This window comes from Myiozetetes cayanensis, unplaced genomic scaffold (assembly GCF_022539395.1).
Source record: "Myiozetetes cayanensis isolate MyiCay16 unplaced genomic scaffold, myiCay2020 scf3, whole genome shotgun sequence".
NCBI classification, from domain to species: Eukaryota; Metazoa; Chordata; class Aves; order Passeriformes; family Tyrannidae; genus Myiozetetes; species Myiozetetes cayanensis.
In genome coordinates, this window is record NW_026087521.1 from 26022865 (window position 1) to 26046139 (window position 23275).

The window sequence follows — 23275 nt, forward strand, 5'->3', positions numbered from 1 at the left end:
CAACACAAGAAAAGGTTGGCTCCCAATAATAACCCTATAAAGAAAGTACAGTATCAGTTAAATGGATTTTAAGTAAGGGTCCAAGATCATATTAGGCAGCAATTATAAGCTACAAATTGTATTTCATATCTTCAGCAAGATGTAGCTCAAGTCTTGCTGAGTCAAATCTCTGCTATAAAACCTCTTGCCATGCTTTAAATGCTGCAAGCAGCTGAGCCCTGAGGGGTTAAAGTAATGCTAAAGGTAAAGGCTTAAAGAGTTGACCAGATATGTCACGGCCATAGATCTCAGCATGTCAGTCAAAGGCAAATATACTGAACCTCGCTTGCCAGTGAAGGCCATGAGCAACAGATCAAGTTCATCAGCTGTTGCAGAGCCTACCAGAGGTGCAGCAGGGAAAAGCATTGGTTTCACTGTGACTACAGCGATCTGGGCACTAAAAGTGACACTGGACAAGGACTCTATATTTCCAAGCGCCAAAGAAAAGTAAACACATTAAAAGTGTTTCTTCCAAACAACACCTCCTAACAAAGAAGCCCCCAACATGTCAGGAGAAAAAAGAGCCCATCCCAATTAGAAGGCTTCAAAGAAGGAGCAATCTCTTACCACAGCCCCCCATCTTAGCAAAGCAGCCACCCTTGCAGCCTGACCCAAAGCATCACCTACACCCACCACCAGCCACTGCTCTCCGCAGCCAGGCTGCCAGCACTTACCTCGCCACCTTGGTCTCCCCAGTCCACAGAGAAGCAGGGGGACCCCTGGGACGTCCCTGCTGGAGGAGATCTCCAAGAGGAGCAGCTCACTCCCTCCCAGGCACACAGCGTGAGGCTTGGGTCTGTGTCTTGTTTTGCTACCACAGCATTCCAGGCTGTGTCAGTTTGGATTGCAACATAAATATTGTGCAATTGTAGACTCCTTAGTTCCAATTATGGTAATATTGCAGGTGACAGTGAGAAAGATATTTTTAATAGTCTCTGGTCACATTATGCTCCAACTCATCATCTGGGTATTAGATGAAGAGAAATTCAGCTAAAGGAAATTTTGTTGATAAGTGAATTTGAAGCAATTCAAATGTGTATGCCTAGCACTGACTTGAAAAAAATGGTGTCTTCCCCATTCTGATAGCAATTTAGTGTTAGGAACAAAGACCTAAATGTCAGTCATTGGGTACTGAAGAGTATTTATAAAATTATTTTTAAATTATACATAAGTATAATTAGAGGTTTGGTATTATTGATTCACAAAATGTGCAGGTACCTATGTATAATAAAGCTAATAGTTTCAGTTTAAAATTTCATTACAGTTACTGAAGACAGGCACTGAAACATAGGTTAAAAATAGCACCTTAGTTAAGTCCAGGACAGTAGGTTCCACTTTTACACATAATCAAATAATATAGATGTATTCTTCTACCGAGTCACACAAAGATTTAAAATGCGAGTGCTCAGCCTGCAGCTCAGTAGGACTGGTCAAGTACATGGTTTTCTCCATCTGCCACCTTTCTCAGGCTTTGCAGGGACAATCAAATAATTCCTCTCAAGAAGTGAGAGGAAGGTCCAACCAATAGCCATACCCTTTCTTGACAAAGTTCACACATGCCTGGCTGCCATGCCTGGCTGATTAGGTTGGACACCACTGATGTAAAACAAGTCTTTGCATTCATCTTTTTAGGAATGTCTTGCAATCCTCCCAAATTATGTACCTGACTGACGTACTTTTTAAGATCTATTTTGTGAATAAATGAAAGTGAATCCCTCAAAATATTTAAATGTTATGAAAAATTCATTTTGGATATGGATTTTTCATCTTCATGGTGAATTGCTTCAGGGCCTATGAAACCATTGGTATTAGAACTTGTACTGAAAGAAAACCTGAAAAGACATGGCTTTGGTTTAAATATGCACAAGCAGTTCATCACCATTCTCACTCTAGGTGGCCTTGAAGAACAGCTAAGTAGCTGGTAACTCCTCAGCCTCATAAACCTGTTTTGCACAGGCACATACAAACTCATAGAAAGCATCAACCAACCTTGGTGCCTAAGCCAAAAAAAGAGAGTCTTCAAATCAGCTTCAGAAAGCTTGAGATTAGTGCCAAACGTCTTGAATTTTTCAACAGAAATATATGGCCATTGTCTTAAGCATGTCCTCCCCTGAAGGATGAGACTGGTCAAGACACAAGCAGAGCATCTGCATGCCACAGGAGCCAGAAAGCTCAATCTAAGTAGAGTCCTGACAGGTGGTAAGCTGTTACCAGCAGATAGAGCCACTCCATCACTCACCACTCCAGAACCCACTGCCAGTCCAGGCACCCCTAGACCCCATGACCACCTCAGGGGACAATCTGAAACTGGAGCACAGTAAGACACCAATGCCGCAAGCCACACGTTGTCTGGAAACAAATGCAAACCTAGTCTGAAAGCACACTTCCCTCATTTTTTGAAGGAAGACTGGAAGACCAGGTTTTTCCACCACAACCCTTTAAACACCTTGTTCATATTGTAAAACACTCATCAGCATGGTCATCTACTGCCTAGGAGAATCACACTCCTCAAACACACTGTTTCAAGGCATTCACTGTTATAACCAAGGACTAACTGCACTCTTCTTAAGAGTGTTGTCTGTCCCATAGCCTGAGATGCAGTCAATATATGTGGATACATTCATTTTGTTTCTGAAGGCCCTGGTCTCCTTCCTGAAAAGCTGCAGATGAAGAAAGGAGCCCTGAGACATTGTGCAGACACAAGTGCAGGCACAGACACAAATCCACACCACTTCCAAAGATGCATGGCTTCACAGAAGAAACACTGGATTGATCATCAGCTTCCTCACCCAGCACTGTCCTGAAGCTATATGCAAATGTTTGGGCAGTTCTACCATTCTTCTGGCTTCTCTGTGATTCGAGAGCATGATCTGGCTCTCAGATGCAAAATCAACAAAACCCAACAAAAAACCCTCAACCAACATTTTTAAAAGGTTTCCATATTGTAATTCACAAGATTTACATTTCTGGTAATTCAAGTATACTTCACACCCTTTCCTGGTTGATAATAAAGTGAGGGCCAAGAACAGATCCAGAACATCCAAAGCTAACCACACTTTTAACTCCTTTATAAATTTAAAATAGAATTAAACACAAAATATATTAAAGTTTCTGTCCCAATAGACTTAATTCTTCTTCTTAAGCAAAAGAACGTGCAAGGAGTTACTGATACCATGTGAAACTTCCTCTGTATATTCAATATGGTTATCTGTTGAATCACTGACCATACATATTCTTCAATGTACAGCCGAACAGTTATTGTGTACTGAGAACAATTGACTAGCATCATCATAACATTAAAGGTAATTTAAATGCATTCAAGACTGGTAATAAATGGGTCTGAATGAATTTCTGCACAAAGGCATAATGATCTTCAGCAAAGTTCCATCCTAATATTTTTATAGGTTTAGCACCCATACATTCCACTAACTGACTTTTAATGAAGAACGATTTTTGCCACATATCAAGGAGTCCTCAGCACACTTTCTCTTATATTCACCCTGCTGTATACATAGTGTTATTTATTCCTTACTGAATTAAAGATGTTATTCCACAAAGATGAAAATGTTGACACATTTGAAAAGTACAACAGTTCAGCAGATACGTGTATCTCTGTAGTCTGTGCACACCTGACTGCATTAGGTTTTCGTGTTTTCATTTTTAGGTCATGAGAATACTGTAAGTACTGCAATGAAACCACAATCCTGTTTGTGTTCTCTCACAGAGAAGTGCCTTGAATCATAAATATTTCAATTAACTGTGTTTTAGAGTCTAAAAGACACTAGCCTCTGTTTTCTAGATGGTTCTCTTCCCTCTTTATCTTCAAAAGACCTCTGTCCCTCCTCTGTCACACTAAGAAGATTATACTTTTTTTCGGGAAGTAAAAATCAACTTTCAATGCAACAACTAACAAATAAGTTTCCAAAGACACACACTGGAACTAACAAGATCTAATATTTAAAAAATAGCAGCCTCAATTGGGGCCAGTATCACCTGATGTAACTCCTATGCCTGTCAATAGCTGTGTCTGACCATGTGTGTAAAACTGACATGCAAAAAGTTCTTTATTTCTTCCCAGAGAAGAAGTGAAGGTGAAAACATTTATTTTCTATATTGGGCATCAGATGAAAATCACATTGCTCTTTCTTCTAAGAACCTGAGCCCCTATTTTCTGAGCAGCTGCCCATGTCCTGGCAGCGCTACCTGCACATTTGCTGGCTCCTGGCCAGCCACATGTTTTCTCTGGCCTTTTTCCACAGCACTCCCCAACTCTCCATTGTTTGTGTTGTCCCTCTCCATTGCAAAGCTCTTCGTGGCTTTCCACTACTAATCCTTAAATTTTCCTCTATATTATTTGTACATTGTAAAATTTGACAGTTTCTGATCTAATTTCCAAGTAGTTAAATGTCAACTACAGGTTTTATTATACAGATATTACCCACCCCTTGTTTTACTTGGGGCATTACAATTTCAGAAGAACAATATGTCTCCTCAACATCAATAGTAAGACTCACAAAGGGAAAAATCAACAATGTAATTGTGAGTAAATCTTTTACCACATGGCACAGACAGCATGGCAAAGTTTAAATGGTATTTAGAGATTTCACCTCTTTTAAATTTTCTTCACCATTCCTGAGCAAATTCAAAATCAACATCTGACAGATACTTTAGAAAGCATTTAATTTGACATAGCTTGGCAACCCTGAGATTGTTTCTCTAAACACAAGTTTCTTATTTTTTCAGACTAAATTACAAACAGTGTAATAAGCTAAATTTACACAGACATTCCCGTTCCTTCTCTGAAAGGACAGATCCAAAAAATCAAGGTGGCAATATCCATCAAGATCAGACTGTTTTAACATATAGATACATCAAAAATTTAATTAGTCAAATTATATCAAATACATAGTTTCAAATTACATAAAATAATTAATTATTATTTCAATAATATCTATCGTGCTGGTTTAGGTTGAAACACAGAAACTGAATGTGGAGTAAATCAGAATTTGGATTTACTTAGGAGACAAATTCAGACCAAAGTTGCAAAATACACCTCATGTTGAGAAGGAAAAAAAAATATTTTAATAAGATCATCAACTTAAACTCAATCTTAAAAGATATAGGATTTTTTTTGTGACAATATAACAATGTAAAAATACTTATTCCATTAAATTATGTGCTTAGAAAACCCCAACAACTTTCTAGTTATATATATATCAATGTACCCCCTACTCTCAAAACACCACTCTTCAAATGAATTTCTACTTTTGGGCCCAGTGGTAAAGAGTATCTCCCACTGGGCCAAGGTTCACACAGGCCCGCAGGAATCTCAGTCATCCTCACAACATCCTGGAGGCAAACTAGCTGAAACAAGACTAAGATCAGCACCTTACAGGAATACTTGATATGATGCAATTTGCAACCGTGGTCTGATGCACTGCAGCGATCCAAAGGACCAGCTCACTGAGCAAAGGACTTACAGTTTGTCCTTGTGGACCCTGCAACCACCAATGGGCTGGTAACTTCTCAAAAGAGACCCCACCACCCACTTTCAGCACCTGATGCCCATAGGAAGGAGGAAGAAGCAAGCTCTAGAGGCAAGCCAAAAGCCAGTCTGTGAACCTCAAAGAGGTTGTATGACGGAGATCTGTAGTCACTCCTTCCACCCCAGAATGGCCATCACATAGCAGTGAGCGGGTGGAAGGGTGGGCAGGGCAGAAAATCTCCCTTCTGCACTTTGAGTGAAGGTGCTGGCTGACCCTTAAAGCTGTCTGCTTGTTGTTCCTCAGCCTGATAACTTAGAAAGTCATCTGTGTTACCTATAGCGAAACCCTCTGCACCCAGTAGAAGAGACACCCCCACTCAGGGCATGCAGAGGGTACAGTCCTCTGTACCCAAGGAAATAGGCTCTGCCTTCGGCAGCCAGCCTGACTAACGCATATAGTTAAATAAAAAACAAACTGCAGCAAAACCCTTTCCAGCTACGGATGTGTGATGACTATTTGCATGGAAAAGGAATAACTGATTAACCAGACATAAAGTTAAAACCACAATGTTCTTATTCTCTCTCCTAAACTACCTGTGCAATTTATTAAAAAGACTTAAGATACTTAATAGTATAAGACAATGTGCTTAATATTTTGATTTTATTTTTCTTAGACTAGGAACTGAAATCCTGATATTAAACACAATTCCACACATAACTCACTCCTAAGAGTTCTAGTGTTACTTTCTAACACCATCCCAAACTACACTTTTGGTGAACCAATAAGCATCATAGCAACTGTTCATTAAAGAGATTATTTTCAGCTACTTCAGTGATGACAGCATAGGCAAGCTATTGCTGGCACTTTCAAATCCAGCTTTCTGATATAAAACATCATCTTGCCCTTAAAACGCAAACCTCTCAGAAATGAGGATTAAAAAAAAAAAAAGGCAGTAAAGCCGAAACAGATGCAAATCTTGCAACAAAGAATAGATGTCTCTTATAATTTGCAGTAAACATTTTGAAAGATTTTTGCAAGTATTCAGTTTGATTAAACTAATGATAACTTCAGGACGGAGAAAAAAAAGATCATCAGTTTTAGATAATATGTGTTGGACTGCTCCTTGGTTTTATGCTAATGTAGAAGTTTGGAAATTTAAGTTTAAAGCTACTTCTGGTAATTATTACAATAACTGAGCTCATTCTGTGAAGGAACAAATGTGGAAGAAAACCTTCAAACAACTAACAATGAACTGCAGTTTTAAGATTAACTTTAAGAGGTTAGTTTATTACAGATAAGCTTTTCTATAATTTCATCTTTTATTCTGTTTTTCTGGTGCCACTACTTTACACATAGGATCAAGAAAGATTTCAAGTCAAAACAGGGCAGGGAACGGGAATCTAAATGACAAATATTTCTTCTAACAAGGATTAGTTGAGGAGGTATGCTACAGCAGCTGTGAAAAAAAAATATAGATAATTTGCATTACTTCTAGACCTACTAGCTGTCAAAAAATTTAAAAAGAGTAATCGGTCCCAGTGTAAAAAAAAAATATTATTTTGTAACAAAGTTGATAGCATTTTTCAGTTTGATCATGATTTGAAATTTTCTCCAGTCAAAATCATTCCGTGGGTACTTCTCAGTGACCTATGTCCTAAATAATTTTCAATTCCTATGAGCAAGTGACCTCTTCACGATCTCACTCACAAAGAAAAAACATGATGACTCCCATGCACCATTAATTTTCAACCACCAAAATAAACCTGGTAAATATAGAAATGGAACAAAAGAGTACTCAATGTTCAAGAAATATTAATTAATCACTCTATCAGAAAGATAGATAAATACCAGCCCTCACATTTCAATGATGAGAAACAAAGAGGTTAAGTGACATTTTCAATGACACACAGCAAAACACTGCCACAACATGGATCACATCTCAGAAGTTTTCTATTGTTTTCAGCCCACTAGCCTTGAATAACTCCTGTGCATGCAATGCTGAATCAGGTATATTCCTCAGAATACAAAAAGCTTATTCTAGCTCTCGTAAATCAGTCAAAAAAAATTCTTATAGTAGAGTTTTAGGGGTTTTTTTAAAATACATTCTAGTCCAACAAGAACTTCTCCAAAAAATATAATGAAATCTGATAGGAATATTTCTAAGCAAATACACCTTTAATCTTAAAATGTTGGTTCCAACACATTCTGTTACAGAAAGCATTTTAAAAATGTATAAGCAACAGATGATTACTGAAAAAAAAGACCAACAGTCACTTCAAAAACCTATGAAGCTATTCACCTGACAATTGTATAAACCACAGTGAAGCTTCAATATAGTACCATGTATACACTAATTAAAATGTCCTGAATTTGATATACTTCTTTTACTGTTCCTCACATTAATAAAAACTTCTAATGTGGTTGTTCCCTACAGACTCTCTTTGGTCATTTTACACAAATCTTCACTAAATAGAAAACTACAAATCATGTAGGCTTTTTCCTCTCTCAAATGTTATAAACACTGCACTATAGCAAAGATCTTGTGACACAACGTAAGGGTCACTGCGGTTAAACTAAAAACAAAGAAATACACAAATATTTATATAATTGATTCTGCTTAAGCTTCTGAGTAAGGTTACTTTTAAACCTTAAAGCCTACACCAACAAGGCCTCACATGAAGCAGTGTGTTTCATGTGTTACATATTAACAGAATAAATTAGGATGTCTAATTATATGACTTTTGTATGTCACTAAGTTACCTATCGATTGGCATGAAGGTTACTACATTATTTTGGAAATGCCATATTTGAAACACTCTTTCCTTTCTCTCAACCGTTTAGAAATCTACTATTCTGAGTACTTAAATGAATGATTTAAGTATACAAAAATGCTACAGAACACTACTACTTTGTAAGAACTACATTAACACAGCAAATTACCACAAAATAGGGGACTTTTAAGTATTGCATTTACATTGCAAATTATTATAGTCAGAAAAAAAACTTATATTAAAAAAATACTGATTTGAACATATAAAACCATATCTCAAAAGGATTTAGTGTAGCATTAGAGAAACCAATTTAATAATTAATCATATTTTCTTTAGAGTAATATTACTACCAGTAGTGTTCTTCCTTAATGGTTTTAAATTACCTAGTACGCAGAAAAAAAAATTTAAACCTGTCAAATTCTCTTAAAACTTTGTCTCTGACTTCTCTCCCACCACCCTCCTGAAATTAATATGGGGATATCGACACCAAGCCCAACTTCCAAGTCCCATATTTGTAACAAAATTTCCAAGGGCCTGACGAAAGCCTGTGGAGTCAATGGAGTGATTCCTACTGATGTCAATGGAAAGATTCCCACTCACTAGAATTAGTTTGGAGAAGGGTTTTAATGCACGGAAAAGATCAGGGGAAATCCTCTTTGGAAGGGGAACTTCTGTGTTTCTCTCGGTAAGTACATACACAAGTAAAAGTTCTTACAAGTAGAAGTGGTTCCCTGGTAGAGGGTACTGTCTGTTTTTCCATCTGCGGCTCTGCGCTCTTTACTAAGAGAGAACAATGCCATAAATTTAGGGTAGTTACTTTTGAGATTATTTTTCCAGGAGAATGTACCAGCAGCCTGCTTTCTGTCTGGACTACTCTCGCAAATCTTAGATGAATGTTTTCCTGCCTGTCCACAGCCCGGGCTTTTCCTCTCTCCGGGAGCTCCATCCCGGGACCTTACCAGCGCTCGCAAGTGTTCTCGGCCGGGGGCTGCGCTGGGACACGAGCCCGCTGCCCGCCGAACCTAGCACGACCCGAACTGCGGGAAAGAGCAAGAGCGGCTCACGGGCTGCCTTTACCTTGGCCGTGCAGGCTTCGACGGGCGGCAGAGGCTTCCCGGCAGATCACGGGAGGCCAAGAGCGCTGCCGCCTGCGCACCCGCGCTCGGAGCAGCACAACGCGGAGCAGAGGAGCTGGCGCTCGCCCTCCCTCCCGTGGCTGCCCTGGCACTCCCGATGGCATGGCAAAGCCTATCCCGCTCCACAGCTGGAGCCGCCGCCAATCCCCTCTCCTCAAAATCAATCACACTTCCCAAACTTTCCAGCTACCGCAGCCCTTTTCAATTTCAAAAGCCAATTTTAAAGGAAGGCCCCTACGTACCAGGCACGGAGGAGGCCACCTCCGGAACCCCGCAGCTCCAACATCGTTATTTATTAATTCTTGGGTTTAGGCAATTTTTGTCTTTGGTAGAGGGACAACACTGTTCCCGGCTCAGCCCAAATAGCGCCGGGGGGCACCGCGACCCCACGGGCACCTCGTCGCCTCTGCGCTTCCCCTCCCACGCCAGCGGGGGCGCCCCGGGGCCGCACAGCGCGGGGCGCCCCGAGGGGGCGGCGGCAGCGGCCCCTCCGCGCGGGCGGGCGGGCGGAGAGGCGGGGGCTGGGGTGCGCCTCTCCCTCCGGCGGGCAGGCAGCACACAAAGGAGAAACGTGACACGTTTCTTCACCCAGGCTGTCTGCTGGGGAGGTCTCGGGAGAAAAAAAAAAAAACACACAACAAAACAAAACAAAAAAATTAAAAGAGGGAAAAGAAAAAAAAAATCAACTCCACACAAACGAGATGGGGAGCCGCGGGCAGCCAAGCCTCCTGCACAAGCTCTCTCGCAGCCTGGCCCCGAGCCCTCTCCGCCTCGCACTTCAGTTCCCGTGCGGAGAGGCTACAGGTTGTTTGTTTTCAATTACGCGGGGGGGCGGGAGGGTCCGCGGCGCTGCGCGGCGGGAGGGCGGTCCCGCCGACCCGCGGCCACCCCGGGTGATTTTGGGGGAAGTTTCCGCCCCGCTCCCGCGGCCGGCCCGGCCCTAACTCCGGCCGGGGCACCGGCAGCCGCCGAGCGCGCCCTCCGCCCCCCGCCGGCCGTGCCTGTTTGGGAGAGGTGCCACTGGGTGCCGAGAGACCTGACACATGTCACTGCTGCGGCCGCGCCGGCCGCGGCCAAACTTTCCCGCGGCGGCAAGTCAGTGAGCGGCAGCGGAGCGGGGGGAGAGCGGGTGGAAGTAGCAAGTCACACCGGGGAGCGACGGGAGGAGGGGACGGGTGTGCGGGGCGGGGGGGATGGGGGGTAGCACTTACCAGGAGCAGACACCGTGCAGGGCGTCCCGGCGAGCTGACACTGAGAGAAAGGGCGAGCGGAACCGCGCTTAGCCGCGCACATGCAGAGTCCCTGCGGGCGGAGCCGCCGCGCGGGCCGGGGGCGCGGGGCGGGCGGGTGGCGCGGGGCCCTCCGCGGACGCGGAGCGGCGGCGGAGCCTCGCGCCCTCCCGCCGGCTGGTGCTGCCTGGCGCTGGCGGTGCCGCGCTCCCTCCCCCGGCGTGCGGGTCCGGCCGTGTGCGGAGTGTGCCGCCTGTGTGTATGTGTTTTGTTGGGAATGCGAAAAAAAAAAAAAAAAAAAAAGACGAAGGGAAAAAAAAAAAGAGAAAAGAAAACCCCGCCGCTGCACACACCGGCTGCTTTGGAGAGAGGGGAGTACGGAGAGAGCCCTCCTCACATGATCGCAGAGTGGCCTGCACAGAAGTGCTAATAACGCGGGGGGTGTGGGGGGGAAGCAGTGGAGGGGGAATGGCAACAAAAAAAAGTGAGGCGGGATGCACAGGGCCGTGCCCCGCTCCGCCCGCGCCTCCCCCGGCCGGTCCCCGGCGAAGCGGGCGCTTGGGTCGCGGCGGACGGCAGCTCCACCTGCTATGTAAACAAACCGTCGGGGAAGTTGTTTGCTGGCGGCGGCTGCCCCTTCCCGCCCCCTCTCCCCTCCTGCCGCCCCGCTCCGCCGGCTCCGTTAGACACAACGAGTTTAGCAGACGGGTGGAAAACAAAGCCGTGTGTTGTGCTGGCAGTGCCGGCCGGCTGCAGCTTGCTGGCAGCCCCCGAGGTGCCGCGGCCCCGCGCGAAGGCAGCCCGCGGGACCCACGTGGGAGGGGTCGGCGGGGAAGGCCTGGCCGCCGGCAGCTGCTTTGCCGAGGAAGCACGCGTGGGCCCCGAAACTTTTCTTCTCCCCGCCCCTGGCGTTCGGAGCAAGGTGCAGGACCCCCCCCCAGCACCCCGCAGCGGGGATCGGCCGCTTTCCGCCTGTCTGGCGTGGCGCGGCGGCGAGCGGTCGCGGCCGGCCGGCCCGGGGACTACCGCTCCCCCGGGGAAAAACACTTCTAAATGATTCCCGAGTGGGGTACCGGGGAGGGGGCGGGGAGAGAAGTGCCTAGAGATGGGGAAAACTGGTCGTGTCCTCCCTCGTCCCCGCCGCGGTCAGTGGTCATTCGGCGCCCAGAGTGTATTTGGGTGGAAGTAGTCGCGTGGGTGCGGGAGAAAGCGGATGGCGCTGGCCGAGCGGAACGTGGGGTTTGATATTTCGGAGCCCACCTAATCATCGCGCGGCAGCCCCCACGCTCTCCGCGCGGTGCTGCGTTAGCAGAGCACTCTGTACCCGCCGAGGCTCAGGATCACAAGTGACTGTCACTCAGAATTAACAATCACAGCATTTACTAAATACAATTAAAAATCCCATAAACTTTGCCGCTCGCTGTTACAAGCCAGTGGCAGACTGCCCGCCCGCCGCCGCCGCGCCCCGCGCCACTCGCTGCCGGGGCCGCCGGCCAGCCCCGGCGGGGACACTGCCGGCCGCTCGGCCCCGGGGGCGGGGGGGGAGCCGCTACCGCGGGGCGGAGCCGTTGCAACTCCGGCAACTCGGTGGGGCCCCCCGCGGCGGCCCCCGGCCCAGGCCGCCCCCCGCCCCGCCGCGCACCCTTCCGCCCGCCCGCGGCGGCGGGGCCGGGGGCCGGGGCGGCGGCAGGGCCGTGCGGGGCGCGGCGGGCCGGCGGGCAGCCAATGGGGCGCGGCCGAGTTCGCGAGGTGAAAGTTCAGCGCCGGGGCAGAGGCTCGCGGGGCCGCGGCGCTGCCGATGGGTGGCCGTAAAATATATTTATTTGCTACCCGCGGCTCTTTTGTCTCTTTGCCCCTCGCCCCCCCCCTCCCCGCCCTGTCGCTGCACAGGTTACCGGGGCGCTGCCCGCTGCCGCGGAGGGCCGCAATCGCAACGGTTGCGGGGGACACTCGCCGCGCACCTCGCGGAGCCGCAGCGGGCGGGACAGAGTCCCGGCGGGCAGCCGCCTGGCACGGCCCCGCGCCCCGCGGCACAGCGGGGCGGGGGGCGAACCGTGCCCGACTCGCCGCCCCGCGTCCCGTCGGCCCGCAAACGAAATCAGGCCCCGCAGGGTACAGCCGCCGACGAGCTCCGCGGGCAGGGGCGTGGGGCGCCGCGGGGTCGCAGGCTGCGCGGCCTGGGGACCGCCGCCCTCCCTCCCCGCGGGCGGGAGGCGCGCCCCGGGAGAGAGGCGGCTCTCCCTCCGGAGCCGTCCGCGGCGGCGGCCAAATGCGGGTGCCGGCGGGAGGCGCCGTGCAGCGCACTTCTTTGGGGGTAGCCCGCGGCACCCAAGCGGTGGGGCGGCCCTTCCCGGTCGCGGATACCGCCAACTTCGTTGGGCGCCGGGCTGCGGCATCCCCGGCCGGCGGGACGGGAGCGGCGGCACACGGCGGTGCTCGGGTCTGGCCCTGCCCTGCCCTGCCCCGCCACGGGCCGCCGCCGTCGGGCCGGGCGCCCTCCGCTCCCGCGAATGTCCGCAGCACTCCCAGCCCCGTCCCCCTGCCTGGGCTGCGCTTTGTTCCACGGACCTGAAAGCCCCGTCCCGTTCAGTGGTCCCGCAGGCAGCCCCCTCTCTCTGGTGGGCACAACGCGCAGGTAACAACACGGTGTTAGGCTTCTATTACTCGGCTGTGCTGGGGTCTGCGCGGCTCGGCGGTCTCACGCAAAATTAAAGCTAAACAAATACATACTTTACCCACTTTTTTTTTTTTTTTTAAACAACGACGATTAGGGTATAAAATATAACTCGTTTTTCTAATGAAAAAGGCTGGTGCGTTTTATTTGTTCCTGTTTACGGTTCGAGACTTCATCTGCACAATTGTATTTCTCGCTTGAAATAAACTGCTTTGAAACTATCTTCCTTTAATTAATTTAATGTATTTTCTCTGTGCAGCTGGCAGTATTAGGTGTCTATCAGATTGCCATTTTCCATTAGAGTTATTTAGAAAGCGAACAAGAACATAAACAGACACCTCTTCGAAAGAGGTTCGTTCCCTTTCCTCCCCGTGTACCGCTCCGAGACACTTGGGAAAGAGCAGAAAATGCTGGTTTTAACCGAAGTCAAACCGAGGAAAATCTGTATTACAACATCAAAGAAAGGGAGACGTTACAAAATCGGTGGAGTTACACCACCATCTGTCGTTAAGCTTCGGGACTACAAAAGTTCAGATGTATATTAAACCTTAATGAGAGCTGGCAACTTTGTTTTTTCTTTTTCGCCTCGAACTCCTGCAGCCTCGGCAGAGTGGGTTTCCCGGCGTGGCTGGAGACTCCCGAGTGACGGGCAGCAGTTTGCCGATGCCCTTCACACACGCGTCTGTCCACTGCCGCTTGCCTCACTGCCAGGCCATAGGATTTGTTCTGGCACCTGATGGCCCCAGGCAGTTGCTCATCAAAACACACAGGCAACCACACTTCATCATAGCACTTCTTGGCCTCGGGAGATGGCATTCATAAAAAGAAAGTCTAAATTTAAAGAAAATAAATAAAATTTATAATAATACAACAACAAAAGAAAATCACAATTAAGAACACAAACAAAAAACTCAAAACAAACAGAAAAAAAACAAGCAGATCTCTCATGTTGCAGCTGTAGGATCCAATTTAGTCCGTTTGGAATACCTGTTCTGCGATGCTGCATTTTGAAAAGGAACATATAGAAAACAGACCTTGGAATAATATCTGTGAAGAAGCTATGATAATTCTAATGCAACCTCTGATTACTCTTACAACTTCGAGAGCTGTAAGCAAATCCTAAGCAGAAGCATAAAATTATTTTATATTACCCAGGGTAAATATGGCAACTTCTATGTCCTTGTAAAAGTTTTGTATGATTTTAGCTCCTTCTAAATTCTTCAGTTAAAGAGCTTGCAAATGCCCATTTGCTATAGTTACTGAAGAAACAAGGAATGTTTTCCTTGGGATTTTTTGAATATTGGTATTCCTTGTTTCAGAGGCCAGTGGCTACTTATGCAAGTAAGGATCATCACAGAACTCTACCATGAAAACCGTCAAATTTATCATTATTTTATCACAGTTCCTATTTCAAGACAGGTGTGTTTTAGTGAATATTGATTCAAATGTGTTGCTGGATGGAATGCTTATTATTAAAGGTTGACTTTCAGGTTGTTTCTCTTTCACTGTAGAAATTCAGGGAACTTTGTCTTCAGCCTGGCAATTCGCAAGTGTTCACAGTCCTTACACTGTAATTAGCACTAGGCATCTCCCATTACTATCTGAGGTGGTTAAACACATTCATATAAATTCGGCTTCCCAGTCTGATTCCCACTCCCAGAAAAACTCTGTTTCTTATATCCTACTGTTGACACTCAGAAGGAAATTTTCACTTTTAGTTTGTGGATATGTCAAAAAAGAGAAACTCATTTCGTCTGAAACTCTATGTCCACTTTCCAGGCTATCTCATAAAATGCAGAATTATGCTGCAGGCAATAAACACTTTCAGTATTCCTTTGTCTACCATATTCTTTTCATGTTACTCAAAAAAAAATTACATTTTCGATATTCTCCATAATGAGCTAAGTTCTCATAACCAACTAAGCTCTTTGAATCAATATTAAAAGCTAAAGTTTGGGAACTGGTGAAACAGGTGTTTAACATTCATCTGATTGAAATAAATTTTGTGACACCTTCAGCTTTGAGAAAGAACTAGGCCATCACAACCAATTACTGATTTAGGAACATATGGTAAAAAACTTGTGTCCAAAAATTTGCTGATGATTTCAGTGTTTGCACTGCCTACAGTTTTATAGATATATATATAATATAATTTCATTTTTAAGTTATTCAGTAGACATTATAGCAGCAACCAAACTTTAAAAAATCTAATCATTGAGAAGTGCTGGGAAAAAGAAAAACAAAGCGTGACTCTCAAAATTGTCTTGCTTGAGTTCATACAAATGCTGCCCTGAACTGACTGAAATAAAGGGATTACACTGTGTCAGTCTCATTTCTTTGATCTGGGGGGGAGGGGAGAGAGAAACGAGCAAAAACTTGTGCAAATCTTCCAACTCGATTTCTGTATTGGAAAAACATGTCAGAATTTTTGACATTACGTTTGACATCTATATATAAAGACGACCTATACATCTTTCTGGATTCTTTTCCTGGTTTGTGGCCAAGTTTGGATAAATAGGCCATGCTGACTTTTCAGGTCCTGCTACCCAACCATTAGTTGTATATATGAAAGTCTTTTTTAGCCAAAGGTGAGGAAAGTTTTAAGATTGCTAAACCTTTTGGTGAGTTTCCAAAGTATAACCCAGGGAGCAATATCACGAACATACATAAACAAGTAGCTGTGAGTCTCATGAACAGCTCATAACTTCTGAAAAATTTGGCATCTGACTGGTAAGATGGTACTAAAATTTAGGCATGTAAATCTAAGATTGTAATCTTTCAAAACCTTGTTTAGCTTCCAGGGAGTTTACATTGATAAGGTGCCAATAAATTTGCTTAGGCTTCTAAGGTACCGCTTCTGAAAATACTCAAATTAATAACTGTCACATTCAGGCCAAAGAGCTTGGTGAGGTTCCTCAACTTAATGAACTTCCTAAGAGCTAGGCATCTTCTGTGCAGCTGAGCATTAAATTGTAATTAGGTCAAATGCCCGGTCAATTCTTGGAGCAGCCACTGACCTAAGGCTCCCATTTCCTTGGTAAGTGTCCCACGTGCTGGGCTGTGCACCCACACTTCTCCTGCTGCTCCAGCTGGTCTTCAAACCCTGTTGTGCAAAGGGGTACTACAGCCCTACTCCAGATCAACCTGAACCCAGTGCTTAGGTCGTGCTCCCGGGAGGTGACTGATGGCCTAGGCCCAAGGAAGGTCTAGAAGCCCATTAGATTATCATCATAATTTAGTTATTGTGTATAAATATATAAAAGACATTGCAGCAACTCCCCTTTGCTGTCATGTTTCAAACCATCAGTGAGGACACCTGTGGCTTTTATGAAACAGACCATACAAACACCATCTTCAGAAGATCTTCAGGGCTCTGAATGGCAAAGTAGCAGGGCATGGCAACCCCAAGAAGTGAAGCAGTAAAGACAATGTTGTCACTTCAGCCTTATCTGCAATTGCCTTGAGCAACTCAAAGCAGTGACTACTGTGAATTTCACTCCGAAGTTTCCAGCTTCCTCAGCGTGGTGCAAGGCAGCCCAATGCCATCTTTAGCTTATGGAGTATCTGGGATTGTATATAGGGGCCGGCAGCCCCTGGTGGTCTAGTGGTAAAGGCGCCGCGCTATCACCGCGGAGACCCGGGTTCGATTCCCGGTCAGGGCCACTCCCGGGCAGGTGGGGCTCGTTAGCCCTTAAAGGCAACCCACCTACGTCCTAAGGACCTCGCTGCCACCGTCCAAGCTCGCTTGGCCCCGGCAGATGAACCTTAGGATTAAAGGGTGGGCTCAGTTCCGCGCACACTGTGTCTCACCTAAAAAATCCAATGCGCAGGCTGGAAGGTGTAAAGACCTTCCCCGGATCTTCGCTCGCGAAGACTGGCCATTATATTTTATATATATAGGGGCCAAGTAAGTCAAAAACCAAGTTCAACAGTGAAAATGTAGTCCTGACTATAAAACAATGAGTCTTCACAAGTACCACCCAGGTCTGAAGTCTAACTTTTCCTTTTCTATCTTGTGCTCATTTATTTGCATTTTCCCCTTTCATGATTTCCACAGAGTAAAACTTAAGACATAGAGACTTGCAGAAATTTTTCATTAAGGTTGACAAAAATCTCCCTGAGAGGCAGATTTTTCTATTTTATTTGTTCTGTTGCTTCTACTCTCCTCTTCCAGCTATAGTACTTTCTCTCCCTTCAGGAGAAGGTTGTATAGAAGTGCCTCTGCCACAAACTGTGCTCTGGTGGGAAGCGTCATCTCCAGATGAACTGCTCCAGCCTCACTCAGAACAAAAGAGGTGTGTGGGTTGGTAGTGGATTAGACAAGTGAAGGAGTAGTAAATGAGTAGGCTTTGTAATATCAAGAAGAGCACACATTTATGTTCTAGATCTTTCTTCTTAAGAAAAAATACTTACATTTAGGGAAACAGATTTAGTAACAAAACAACAGTTACATCTGTGTCTGGACAATGCTTTCCTTTGGTACAACAGACACACAGACCACATTAAAGATGCAAAATTCCTTTCAGTTTCATGACGTTTATATATCCGCAGCAACATTCTAGGAATTCTGAAAATTCTGTCAGTATTTAGGATTAAGGGACAGAGCTGTCTTTTTAGAAAACATTTCCATGTCATACACACAAATTAGCATGTATTAAGTAGCCATCTTTCTGACCACAAGCAGTTGTATAGAATTCATGGGTTTGGGAAGTAAACTGAAAGCAGACAGTGGATGTTAACAATGTGGTTAGATGCAGAAGTTTTACATAAGTCAAACACTAAATAAACGAGTCCATTTTTTAGGTTTATTTAAGAGGACTTCAGGACACCACCTCAGAATATGTATTTTTAAGGCAATAGAGATACTACCTTGTAGATGTGAATTACAGAGTTCTGTGATTCAGGAATAGTAAAGTAACTTTGTTTTCCAAATTTGTAAAAACCTATAATCAAATAAATGACAATATAATACTTGTTTCCTCAGCATTCCCCTTTTCACTTTCCTTCAATAGAAAAAAAAATGTTTATTGCTTCAGCTACACACCCAATACAGCTAGGAGGAGAATCAGAGACATTTGAGATGAGGTACCATCTAAACAAGTGGATATCATAATGCTGCACTTCAGATTGTCAGTTTTTTACTCATCATGCAAGAAACAAAAAAGATAAGCAACTCAGAAAAACAGTATTTTTTGCAAGGGGAGGAAGTACTAGAAGCTCAATAACTGTATACCCTGTTTTTTTAAAAGAGATTATTTTTATTTGCACAGTCTAATTTTTTGGTGGTAGACATATTTGCTTTTCATGATAGCAAACTGCAACTACATCCAAATCCTTTTCATAATTCATTGTTCCTGACTGCAGTTGAAGGACAGAACTGTGCTAGCTCCTGTGGTCCATAGTCCCAAAGACAAGGCTCCAGGTGAAGCTTAACCTAGTCTTTGGAAAGTATGTTGAGGCAGCTGCTTGAACCATATGCACCTTCCTACCTCAATCCAGCCATCCAGTAATTTTGTGTGCCTGTGCCAGAGTGCTTTGTCCCAAGAACTTGGCAGCAAGCATTGTAGCCACAGGAGAGAGGTCAACATTTTATCATCAAAGGAATGATTCTTCCATCCATGAGTGTCCTTTATGTGTCAGACTTTCACAAGTCACCACTTTAAGAAAGAAGTCAGCACCAGTTAAAGAAACCAGATTATCAAAGGGATCAGCTGACTGTTGAAAATTTGGTCTTGAAAAGTGTTTAAATAGATGCTGACTTCTTACAAATCTTTCAATCTACACACATAAAATTCTGGCGTTCTTCTTTATTGAAAATCTCCCACTGCAGCACCATGCTGCACTGCATGGATGCACAGAAAACCTTTATTTTGAACCTACTCCAGATATATGTGGAAGAAGGGAAAAGCAGTAAGTGCCCATTTGAAGAATTACCTATACAGCAGATATGTCTGCATACTTCTTACGGTAATTTATTGAATTTAATATAACAGGTGAACTGGTGCTACTTGCTGTAATAAAGGTTTAAGAGGGATTATTCTAGGAGATAACTGCTAGTTTATTCATGGATTTTAATGGCAGCTGGTCTGGGCCTAATACAAGTATTACGTAAAAGCTTACCCAATGCAAGCATTACTAGAAATCTACAGAAAGATTGCTGTTTTCATTTTGACTATGACAAGCTAACTACAAAGCATATGGAGACAAAAAAAAAAAAAGGTCCTCAATAAATAGTAACAATAAATCAGTAAGGCACTTATTGTATTCTTTATACTGACACAAAACTCAATTTGTGTCATAGTAGTTTGTGTATTATAGGCTACTTAAAATGTGTAACTGTAGTCTAGAAGCGGGACAATAGTTTGGCATTTCAAAAAATAAAAAGCTAGAAAGGATTTTTTTTTTTTCTTCAAAATTAAGCTTTAACTTAGTTTTGGACAGGCATGTTTAAAAGGACTTCAAATACCGTGGAGAAACTTTAAAATACTACTTTGCCATTAAAACCAACCCTGAACAGTTTCTACACTGTCCTTAGCACGTAACTCTCTCTACCCGCACTGATACCAATAGATATGTAAGCAACTATCTATGATATTTCAGTAGTGGATTAACCTTCATACCAGAACAGATGCACTCATTTTGAATAAAATTCAGGTACTGACAGAAACATAAAAGATCAAATTCAGTACTGTACTTCAGTGTCAGGGGTCTGAAATCTAAAACAAGTGAAATTGATACCATTCATTTATGAAATGAGTTTGTCTTAGTTGTCTCAGAAGCTGATGTGAATGTATATTTATGATTGGATTACTAAAATGAATGTTATAACCTCCTTAGAAAAAACATAGAGCAGGTAAGCAGAAGTAAGAATGTAATCAAACAATGGAATTTTAGCACTTCATTAGCAACTTATTTTATGAATGACATGATGACTTTAGGTTTCTAAAACTGTTAGATAAGACAGGATATTCATGTTGATCCTTTGAATCCCCGAAGTGTCTTTCAGTTGAGGATAGGGAATGAGACCAACTAGCCTTCAAAATTGAAGACTTAGTTTGGCTAATACGTGCTATAACCACCCACTGAGTAGAAGAGTGGCATCATCATTTTCAAGTTGTGACAAACTGCAAACACTAATACATGAATGTCCATATGGAGGAAAAGGGGTTGCCCACTGCAGAATATCAAATCATGCTCTTTGGTAGTACTTTAAGCACTCATCTATAGCATTGAAGGAAGAAAGATTGTCTTAAAACTAGGAAGATCAACACAAGTTTAATAAAATAGCATTCAACACTGTTCTTTCCAAAAAAATGCATTAGAATCTAAAGAGAGGGTTACTCTTGCCAGCAATAATTTCCTAACTTAGAGAGTTCCATCCATCATAAAACAGAATTGAGGGACAGTGTCATATATAGAAAATGTGATCACAAAATTAAAAATCATAGAGATAAAACAGAATTATTTGATCATAGCATATGATCAATAAACAGTTTCAGTTTTCAAGCAACAAAAGAGGACACTAAGCAGCAGTTACAAGAGCTGGAGATTTTTAAATAAAGAGACATAGATAATTAATATTCAAGAGCTTTAAAAGAGTGGGATGGGGGTTTGCTTTAGCATTAATATGGATTTCCAATAAATCTGGAAAAACAAATGAAGTTCCAAAAGAATGGAAGAATGCAAAAGCTCTAACTGTATTTCCAAGTGGTAAACAGGACAGCATGGACAGTCTTGTCAATCTGATATCAGTCCCAAACAATTAATGAAATACAGGCTAAAGTGATAGACGGGAAAAAGGACTACAAAATGTGCAGAGAATATTTGCTTGGAGGGGCTGAGTCTGAGACAAATAGCGCATTTGGGAAAAAAAAAACCAGGACTTTTAAAAAGCCTTAGGGATCAGGACAGATGATCAACCAAACAAAAACCTCAGTACAAGGCTGTGATCAGAAGGAATGTGTCTGCCCTTGTAGAGAGATGGTTAAAACCTGGAAAAGGCTCAAGAAACCTGGAAGAGGATCAAGAATTCAAACAATTTTAAAAACCATGTATTCCAGTATCTAGAATATGTTTTGATAATAGTGGGGTCTTCAATATAGCAGACAATGTGTAAAAGATTCCAAAGGATGGCATCTGCAGTGAGACAAATTCAGAACTAGAGTGCAGAGGGACATTTTTAACAAAAAGACCATTCTGGACAGTAAGACAATAATCAAATTATTTCTTACATGCTGTCAGGGATTCTCCATCAAAATCAATTTTTAAAACAAGCGTGGAAATTTTCCTAGGAATATACTAATATAAAATAAAAATTCATTCAGGAAAATTGCATAGCCTAGGTGGTAGATGTAGGTTTTAAGGCTCCATGGTCACAAAAGCCAGGTCTGACTTTCTAATCTATGAGCAGTGTTGAGTCAGAATTGTCATCACCAGGTACTTTACGCCCCATGACGATAAATGGGACCATACATACCATTCCTTATGGTGGCTCCTTCAGGCAGTTTAAAATTTCAGGAACACTGCCATATTGTATTTCATGTGGGAAGATGTATTCATAAACAGAAAATTAATATTTCCAAAAGTAATGTGTTATTATTATGAGTATTTAAGATTTCTATGTCAATAGCAGTTAACACTTTCAAGTTGAGGATTCTACTGTAAAAAGTGTATTTCAGTTAGTTTACAATGGATCTTGCAGCACAATTTGAAGACAACAGTAATTTGTAGCCAGTGAAGAGACGTAGCCATAGAAGTTGAAGGTACGCATCCTATGACTCAGAAACACTCTTCCACTAATTCATGTGGCATGCATCATTTTACTACAGCATGGGAAAATTCTAGGTTCAAAGCTTAGCTGAATTCTGTTTTGTAATTATTCTTGATCTTCTATTAATATGCCGAAGCAAGTGGGAAAACACAAGTATAAAAGTACTGACAGAACATTTGCAAGTATATAGTTTGTTTTGTTAAACAATAGTCTAAGACATAAAATTTACAGGGTTTGGTAGTCCACAAAATATTTGTGTAGCAGTAGTGCTTTTGATTTTGTATTTGACTTCTCTGTAACACTGTAGATGAGAGGAAACTTTTGCAAAGAAATGAAGGATCTAGCTTCTCTGGTAAAATAAAGGGATGTTCCTCACAAACTAAGATTACAAGTATTAAAGAAATTTACAGTTATTTCCTTTCTACCTCTCATTCTCATAATAATTAAGAGTGCTGAGTGCAAAAAGCTTCATTTGAACTAGCCTGAGTGATCTCTGTGGCCAAGGAAGACTTTGCAAGGTATAGCTACATGGGCTATGATGTAATAAGATCTTGTTAGCTAAGCAAGACCAGACCTCAAGCTTAAGGAAAATAAATTCGGATACAGTCTCTGCCCCTTGACCCAGCTATTTTGCAGTCTTTGAACAGTAAAGAAACTTGGAATCTGGTTAGAGATGCCAGTGCAAAAATTCCCCTGGTGGAAGGGAACTGTCAAACGGTGTAAAACCAGAGAAGCTCATTCCCACTACTTTCTGTCTTGTCCAAAAAAGCATGGTAATCAAAAGAAAAGTGGGGAAATTCAGAAGGAAGATGAACTGCATCTTTATTTTGATGATTTCTGGCCTGAATATGCTCCCTTAGGGGCCAAAGCCAGCGTCATAAACTACAATCATATAGAGTTAATAAACTTACTGTTTATTGTGACTTCAGCTGAGGAACAAGGCAAGACAAGACTGACTAAGAAGAAACTGTAACTAGTTCTGAAAACACCTCCAACATTTCCTCTGAGCACAGTTTTGAAGAGGACCAAATATGCACCTCTATGAAACTTTTTGCAAAATCTTCACTGTTTATCCCAAAAAAAAAGGGAAAATAATAAATATATTTATATATACAATATGTATATATGCAATATACATATATATACATGCAAATATACACAATAATACAT

General features: G+C 43.4%; 1 protein-coding gene across 5 annotated transcripts in view; it reads right to left on the reverse strand.

Annotated features, from left to right (window-relative positions):
- FOXP2 (forkhead box P2) overlaps positions 1 to 10742 on the reverse strand; it is a 407335-nt gene extending 396593 nt beyond the window's left edge. For 2 of the 5 annotated variants that reach the window (XM_050324245.1, XM_050324243.1), the window contains exon 1: positions 10644 to 10742. The gene's annotated coding sequence lies outside the window, so the exon portion shown is untranslated. Of the gene's footprint in view, positions 1 to 713; positions 789 to 9674; positions 9791 to 10643 lie in introns of those variants that run through there. The other 3 variants (XM_050324237.1, XM_050324236.1, XM_050324238.1) reach the window with 3 other exon arrangements.
- Between the last annotated feature and the right edge of the window lie 12533 nt (positions 10743 to 23275).